The sequence below is a fragment of the Gossypium arboreum genome, chromosome 8 (assembly GCF_025698485.1).
Source record: "Gossypium arboreum isolate Shixiya-1 chromosome 8, ASM2569848v2, whole genome shotgun sequence".
Lineage (NCBI taxonomy): Eukaryota > Viridiplantae > Streptophyta > Magnoliopsida > Malvales > Malvaceae > Gossypium > Gossypium arboreum.
In genome coordinates, this window is record NC_069077.1 from 67026142 (window position 1) to 67032296 (window position 6155).

The window sequence follows — 6155 nt, forward strand, 5'->3', positions numbered from 1 at the left end:
TTCTAAACTTGTTTGGGAAAACTAGGCGGCTGGTTTGGTCTACGTTGGGCGTAAGTGTTGCTGGTTTCAACCCCTTGGTTACTCTAGTAAAAATTAGGGTGATTTCACCACAATGGGTTATAAAAATTGGATTGCAGTCCTTGCCTTCCTTGATTTTGCTTCTGGTTACCTATGTAGTACATGGATTCTAGCTTTGATGGACGTTCTTCGAACAAATGTCCTTCACCATAGTAAACACAGACTATACTTTCAAATTAGGTTGGTGGTTGTGCTGCAAAATTGTTAGACCCATTAGTAGTAAGGTTTTTTAACATTGAGGATATTGATGATACCTGAGATGCGAGTGAAGTAAGAGCGTCTACTTCATGTATTCCAGCAACTTGTCTTCCTAACACTGCTCGATTGGTTGGCCATTGGTAATTGTTTCTAGCAATCCTCTCAATGATTTCATAAGCCTTGTTATAAGACTTAGAAAGGAGAGCACCGTTTGCAGAAGCGTCCATTACCATCCTTGTGTGAGCATTGAGACCATTATAAAATGTCTCAAGTTGGATGCAATGTGGGATTCCATGATGAGGGCACTTTCGTAAGAACTCTTTGTATCTTTTCCATGCCTAATACAAGGACTCATTGTCCATTTGTTGGAAGGTAGTGATCTCGTTCCTCAACTTAGAATTCTTGCTAGGCAAGAAATACTTCATAAGGAATCTTTCTGCTAACTCTTGCCATGTGGAAATTGATTTAAGTGGCAATGAGTTCAACTAGGCTCGAGCTCTGTCCCTCAGTGAATATGGGAATAGCTTCAGTCGTAATGCATCTTCGGGTACTCCGGCTAATTTGAAAGAATCGCTCACCTCCATAAATAGTCTTAAGTGTAGGTGAGGATCTTTCGTAGGCATTCCACTGAATTGGCCCACTGTTTGAAACATCTGAAACATGATTGGCTTCAGCTCGAACTATTGTGCCTCAATTTCAGGTCTCCTAATACTCGGATTAAGATCATTTAATACTGGCACAGCATACTGTCGTAAAGCTCTATCCCTATCATCAGCAATAAGGATAGAATTTTGAGCAGGGTTTGCTCCATTTCCTTGGATCAGATTTTTGAAGTTCATATCTTCGGTCCTTCTTTGATTTGCTTGTCTTCTTCGCTGTCAGAAAGTTCGTTCAATCTCAGGGTCTACAGGGAGTAGGTCAATAATTCGGTCAATACTTATAAACACTTGAAATAATCACTAAAAATATTTAAATTAAAAATTAAATAGGAAAAATAAACCAAAATGTAAAACTAAAAAATTCAAAAATAATGACTTTTTAAAACAGTCCCAGGCAACGGCGCCAAAAACTTGGAACGACGGAAATGTGCAAGTGTACACAATCGCAAAAAGTAATAAAGTGACAAGTAAATGTCGAGTTCTAGTACCCACAGGGATTGTGAAAAGAATTATTTATGAATGTAGTTTAAAACACTTTGGTGAAGAAAAATATTTTGTTTTTAAAAAAAAAGTGATTAAGAAATCAGATTTTAAACTAAATAACTAAAGAAAAAAATCTCAAATGCACAATTTCAAAATATGATTTAATCAAGATGACATAATTGTGTTGATTTAATTACATTTCTTTAACTTAGAATTATTAAACTCGTGCTTATGTTGTTACGAATAAATTCACGACAACTCGGTAATTTGCTAAGTTATGAACATATTCAGCTACACAAATCCATTAATCTATTAACATATCCCTATGTTAATTCAAACGATTAAACAGATTTTAATAAGCAAACATGTTATGGCACATACATACTCATTAAATTAAACTAACCTCTTGCATATCCCTATGTCAATTCAACCGATTAATTAAGTCTAATAAGCACATAAAAGACTATGTGAGGTAACAAGGTATCCCTACCTTAAAACAGTTTAATCACAATAATCTTACAAGTTATGCAAGGCAAGTGTATCGCCAGATACATTGCGAATTTAACCTTCAGCTACCTTAGAAGAATAAACATGCACTGATTAAGTATTGTGTCAATTAATTACAATTTCAATCCGTTTAAATAATTAATTCATTAGCTACCTCACAATTGTAATGCAAGAAAAACTTAGGCATGATTTTACTTAATCAAGCATTTTACGAAGGCCTATATCAGCATAGACACAATTTTAATAATTTAAGTAGATGAAAAGCAATCAAACCAACACGAATTAAATTCAAGTGAAATTTATTAAATTAACCATTTCAACAACATAAATATTCATAGATATGATCATCATAACAACAACAAAAATTAAAGACACAGGGAACAAGAATCAAATCTGGTGTTTTTCCGTGGCTTGACTAGATTGCTATATCTTCGTTCTTTTTTTTCCTCGCCAATCAAGGTTGCTATGAACACTTCAATGTTGCTCCAAAATGGCTAAAGAATAACCCTTTCCCAAGGGGAGAAATTGGCACAAGAGCAAGGGACCTGAAATGGAAAAATGACAGGAGAAAGTGTGTAACACCCCGTACCCGAGACCGTTACCGGAGTCGGACACGAGGGGTTCACAGACTAAATTCACTTATTTTCACAGTCCATTTAAAAATTTCCAGACAAGCTGGTTACTGCATCACTGTCGCCTTAAAAATCATATCTTGAGTTTCAAAACTCAAAAACCAGTTTTGTAAATATTTCCTGAAACTAGACTCATATATCCATCTACAAATTTTTTTCTAGAATTTTTGGTCAAGCCAATTAGTACAGTTTATTAGTTAAAGTCTCCCCTGTTTCAGGGTTTGACTACTCTGACCTTCACGCACTACGACTTGGATATCTCCCTGTACAGGGCTTCAATACTGATTCCGTTTGTTTCTATAGAAACTAGACTCGAAAAGGAATCTATATATATATGGCATGACTTCTAATTATCTCTGGTTAATTTATAATGAATTTCCAAATTCAGATCAGGGGATCCAGAAATCGCTCTGGCCCTGTTCCACGAAAACTTAAATATCTCATAATATATTGTTCATATGATCGTTTCGTTACTTTCCTATGAAAATAGATTCATCAAGGTTCGATTACATAATTTATTAACTATTTAATTCCATTCCTACTATTTTTAGTGATTTTTCACATTCACGTCACTACTGCTATCAGCATCTATTTTTAAGGTAGACTTTACCTATTACGTAGTTTCCATGATTCAACTAGCCCTTTAGCATATATAGCACAAAATATGATCATGATTAACCATTCCAACGGCTAATCGTTCCCAAACATTTCCATACCTCTTAATGAACATCATACAAGATGATTATAATACTAAGCTCAAAGTGTATATAAGCCATTTTCTCATGGCTATCCAAATTTATACAAAACCAAAGGGTCCATGACCAACAACAAAACGGGTAGTCCTATACATGCCATTTCAAAGTTCAACCAAAAGTGTACCAAAAAGGGGCTTTGATAGTGTGGATGACTTCGACTTCAACAATTCTGAGTCCGATAGCTGACGAACCCAAAATCTATAAAACAGAGAATCAAAGAAACAGAGTAAGCATTTAATGCTTAGTAAGTTTGAGCCATGAAATTAGACACAACCAAAGTATAGCATTCATATGGCTAAACGGATAATCTCATATGCACAAATTCTCAATATCATACTTACTTCACATTACCAACCCTTATAGTCATACACAAAAGATCAACTTAGCCAAGGCGGAAGCTCATTAATTTCTTGGCGAATATTATTTAAACGGAATCACCACCCTAATGCATATCTGAAACGTACCTCATCGTTGGGTTTTACGAGCGTATCAATTTAAATTATTACAGCAAGATCACTCGTTCTCAAACCAAGTACCTTCGGAGTTTAGCCGGATATAGCCACTAGCTCAAATGCCTTCGGGACTTAACCCGGTTATAGTAACTTGCACAAATGCCTTCGGGACTTAGCCTGGTATAATAACTTGCACAAATGCCTTCGGGACTTAGCTTGGATATAATAGCTCGTACAAACGCCTTCGGGACTTAGCCCGGATATAGTAGCTCGCACGAATGCCTTCGGGACTTAGCCCGGAATTAGCCACTAGCTCAAATGCTCTCGGGACTTAGCCCAGTTATCATCCGAACATTCATGCACATATCAATAAATCATGACACATCTAATTTCATTTTCATAATTAGAGTTCAAACACAAGTCATGTATTAAGCATTCCCATTTCGGCTCACTAGCCACATACAAACAGCATGGTTTAGTTTGATTTATAACACGATCTCTATGCACATACATTATGACTTAATCAAATCATAAACTAAGTCTCATTGCTCGAAAACTTACCTCGGATGTTGTCGAACGATTTCGATGGCTATTCGACCACTTTTTCCTTCCCTTTATCGGATTTAGTTCCCCTTTGCTCTTGAGCTTAATTTAACAAATACATTGATTTAATCATTTGAGCATCAAAAGAGGAACTCAAGGTACTTAGCTCATATATATACATTAGACACTAAAGTCACATACATATGAAATCATGAATCAACTCAACATATTAGCCAATATTCACCTTAGCCGAATTTTCTAAGTCAAGATAAAGCCATCAATATGTTTACCTATGGCCGAACATACACATCAACCTATGTACTCATTCATGTGGTCGAGTATACATATTCCAATATGATTTCATTTCCATTTCGTTTAACACTTAACTTTTACCACATATCAAATAACCCATTTCTTTACTCATGTGGCCGATTATATTCGGTCATGCATACACACATAAAATCAATTTGGAGACTCTATCAATCCAACATACATTCGGCAATAGTCCATAATTCTCTCTCTACCACTCATTTCCCACTTAACAAAGCTTCCATTCGAACTCATTAGTGAGTATCAATTAACAAGCTATCTTTTAAACCTTTATTTATCACTTCATGCCAAACCAAAGACCACATTCGCACTTTCATCCACCATTCTACCAAGCATGCAATATTCAACCACAACCAACTCACATTTGGCCCTAGTTCATAACAAGGTAGCCGAATTCTTTTTATGGTTCAAACACTCATCCATCATCATTCACCTAACTTTAACATGAAACAACAAAACTCACCATTATTAACTACCATAGTAAAAACCTTACTCAATCCAAAATCAAAATTTCATCATGGGTTACAAAAAATAACTTGATATCTCACTCAAGATCAACTAAAATTTCAAGAACTAATATGAACACCTTACCTTAATATTGACCTAAGATGGCCGATTGCTTCACTCCTTTCTTCCTCCTTTTAATTCAGCCAAGAAGAATCAAAGGACACAACTTGTTTTCATCACCGAATGCTCTTGTTCCTTTTTTTTCTTTAGATTGGCTAGCAAGAACATGAATGATGATCCTTTTTTTCTTTCATCATTTTCCTTTTCCATTTCTTTATTACTAACTTTTTATTTTGTTGTTCCTCCATGATGCACCAACATAACATGTCTATGACATGTTTTGCCCATCACACCTTGTCCACCCTATTTGTCATGGCCGGCCACTACTAAATAGGGGGGGAAATTGACATGCAAGTCCCCCCTTTTTCTTACATGCACTAATAGATCCTTATGTTTTGATCTATCACATTTCAAAAGTGTCACACATAAGTCCTATTGACTAAATTCACATGCAATTTACTAAATCGAAGCTTAAAACTTTCACACATTTATATTCACATATTTTAGACAATAAATATCATATTCAAATAATTTGGTGACTCGGTTTAGCGGTCCCGAAACCGCTTTCCGACTAGGGTCACTTTAGGGCTGTCACAAAGTGAGAGAAGAGAGAAGAGATGTGAATGAATTGAGGTGTGCCTTGAATGATCAGCCACGGGGGGCTTTTATAGCTGAATTTGGCAGCTAAAATTTGCTAAAAATAGAATCCAAAGAGCCACCCCTTGGCCGGCCATCTATGTGGCGAAGTTGATGGCTTCAACTTTGCTAAATATGGCTTGGGGCAAATCCATAAAGCCACCAATTGTGGAGGGGCTTAATGGAACTTTGACATGTATTCAAGGGATTCTTTGCAAGCTTTATTAATAATCTAATAAGCTGACTTGGGTCAGCATATGGACGGTTTTGGGCTGTCCAATCCTTGGCCGGTTCAGTTCAATCGGTTCGGTTCAA

The 6155-nt window shown here is 36.1% G+C and overlaps 1 non-coding gene across 1 annotated transcript; it reads left to right on the plus strand.

The window, feature by feature from the left end:
• The first annotated feature begins 564 nt into the window (after positions 1–564).
• Positions 565–671, plus strand: LOC128280317 (small nucleolar RNA R71). The gene has a single exon (XR_008270497.1). It is a non-coding gene; the product is annotated as a small nucleolar RNA R71 (small nucleolar RNA).
• Positions 672–6155: the final 5484 nt, after the last annotated feature.